Source organism: Myotis brandtii, unplaced genomic scaffold, assembly GCF_000412655.1.
Source record: "Myotis brandtii unplaced genomic scaffold, ASM41265v1 scaffold540, whole genome shotgun sequence".
Classification (NCBI taxonomy): Eukaryota; Metazoa; Chordata; class Mammalia; order Chiroptera; family Vespertilionidae; genus Myotis; species Myotis brandtii.
Window position 1 is genome coordinate 829,767 of NW_005369990.1, and position 2,968 is coordinate 832,734.

Genomic DNA, 2,968 nt, shown 5'->3' on the forward strand with positions numbered 1-2,968 from the left:
ACCCTAGGGGATGGCTCTCCAAGTGGGTATCAGAGCAAGGCCCATCGACTGTCCTGGAAAATGTTGACTTAATACAGAATCATGATCCTTTTTAAAAGCTTTAACTTTTGCTCAGTTTTCCCCACCAACAGTAGTTGTGTGTTTTTTCTAAAGAACCAAACAATTTATTGATTGTGTTTTGTTGTTGTTGTTTTTTAGAGAGAGAGAAACATCTATGTGTTGTTCCACTTATTTATGCATTCATTGATTGCTTCTTGTATGTGCCCTGACTGGGGATCGAACTCACAACCTTGGTGTATCGGGATGATGCTCTAACCAACTCAGCTACCTAGCCAGGGCCCCACCACCAGTAGTTTTAATGTAGAAGCCAAACCACAGTGAATTCTTTGTGTTTCTAGATAAAGAAACTCAACACCTGATAATATGATCATCTTTAAAATCTAAGCAAATGACTCCTAAGTTCTCTATACTTTGCTAAGGAAAGAAAAGGGTCCTATAAAAGAAAGGCTGCCCTCAGTGTAAGGGATCATTTTGTGAGGAAGTGACTCCTCTTCTACTGGAAAAATGGAAGCAGAAGCTGGCTGAGGAAGGTACTCTAAAGGGTTTTCTCCATTAGGTGAGAGGTGCAACTTATTGCTGGTATTTTTGTTTAGGAGAAGGAGTTTTCAACTAATTTCACAATGGCAGAGAAAACATTCCAGAAAATCCCATTGTATTATGAACGTTGATGTTCCTTACACTTTTTAGATTTCTAATAAATGCTTTTCTTCCTTGCTTCCTTCCTTCCTTCCTTCCTTCCTTCCTTCCTTTCTTCCTTTCTTTCCTTCTTTCTTCTTTCTTTCTTTCTTTCTTTCTTTCTTTCTTTCTTTCTTTCTTTCTTTCTTTCTTTCTTTTTTGAATTTTTGTGGGTTTATTTTAACCCAAACTGACAATTGCTGGGAAGCAAGATCTCAAATGCTCCTTCCTAAGAGAGAGAGAGATAGAGGGAGAGAGAGAGGGAGGGAGGGAGAGAGAGAAGAGAGAGAGAGAGAGAGAGACTAATAAATGTTTTTAAAATGGAGTTTATAAAAGCATTTATTATAGCCCTAGCTGGTTTGGCTCAGTGGATAGAGACTTGGCCAGTGGACTGAGGGGTCTTGGGTTGAATTCTGGTCAAGGGCATGTACTTCGATTGCAGGCCGATCCCTGGCAGGTAGGGACAGGCAACCAGTTGATGTATCTCACATCGATGTTTCTCTATCTCTCCCTCCTCCTTCCACTCTCTCTGAAAATCAATGGAGAAAATATCCTCGAGTGAGGATTAACAATACCAACAACAAAAGTATTTATTATAAGGAAAGGGACTAAAGCCCCTTCCGTGTGGCTCAGGGGTTGAGCGAGGACTCATGAATCAAGAGGTCAGAGCACATGCCTGGATTTTAGACTCGATCCCCAGTAGGGGGCGTGCAGGAGGCAGCCAATCAACGATTTTCTCTAATCATTGATGTTTCTCTCTCTCTCTCCCTTCCTCTCTGAAATCAATATTTTTTTCTTTTAAGAAAGGGACTGAAGAAAAGGAATGGAAAGAAAACAGACCTCAAACTCTTGTCAAAGACTTGATTTACACAATTAACAGCCTTCAAGATTCCTCATCCCCACTCCCATGGTTCTACTTTGTAATTTATTAGGCAAATAATTTTGGTCATCCCCTTTGTGCACAGCAAGGAGGAGCAGCTAACCTGAGCTGGGAAGCTCAGGAAGGCTTCCTGGAGGAGGTGCTGCCTCCCAAGTGGAGCTTGATAGCGAGGAGAAAATGCAGGGTTTAGGATTGCTCTGGCGCTGACAGCAAAGCTCCCTGCTATCCCAGGCGCTCTCCCCTTGCGGAAAAGAGTAAACAGCAAAATGTGTGGTCGATCTTTTGGAGAAAACGGAGTCTTGCTTACCATCTGTGGAGAGGAGAGTGGAAGGGAGGACGGGAGGAAAAGCATCAAAGCTCCCCTCTTCAGTAAGACGCACTGCCAGCAGCTCTTGTTGCCGGATCCCAGGAGGAAGCATTACAAATGCCGAGACCGCCGAAGTGGGAGCGGTAGGGGCGGGCGTGGCCTAGAGGACACCTACCTTCCCGCGCCCAGGCGGCCCGGCGAACAGGCCCGGGTTGGGGGCACTCCTAACCATCCGCCACCTTGGTCGGGTCCCCAAAGTCCTCACAACCCTCTGAAGACTCGTCAGGGATGTGGCCTAACTGGTGTAGTAAACTCGTCCTGGCCCCCGGAGATCGCAGCTTCATAACTGCGGGGACCGGTTTCGTGTCCCAGCTTCCCTAGACAAGTGGGGTGCCGCTGCGTAGGGCGTGGAGCAGCGTCCCCGTCGAGCCCCGGCTGACCCCTCCCCCGCAGTGGGTGCCTTTTAGGGATGGGCTTCCTCCCTAATTAATTCAAATTCTCTTCCCCCTTCTCTCCCTCTCGAAAATTATTTTCGTTGCTACTTCATAACTGTAATTTTGCTACTGTTATGAATCGTAATGTAAATATCTGATATGCAGGATGTATTTTCATTGTTACAAATTGAACATAATTAAAGCATAGTGATTAATCACAAAAACAATATGTAATTATATATGTGTTTTCCGATGGTCTTAGGCGACCCCTGTGAAAGGGGCGTTGGAGCCCCAAGGGGGTCGCGACCCACAGGTTGAGAACCGCTGCTCTAGGCGGAGGGTCTGGAGTCTCGTAGGCGGAGCCCTGGTGGCTTGTGCTACTGCGGACCGGGTGTGGGAGGGGCTGGCAAGGGGTGGCCGGTGAGGACGGACCTGAGACGCCCCACCGCCGTGGCGGGGACCGGTGACCTGCAGGGCGAGGGAAGCTTGGGGCCTGGAGTTCCCGCCTTCTTTCTTCCCCTCCCAAACCACGGTGCCAGAAGGGAATCGAGCCATGGGTCGCAGCAGAACCGCCCGGCGCTGGGCCAGCGGCGCGGTGCCAGTGGGTTGGGG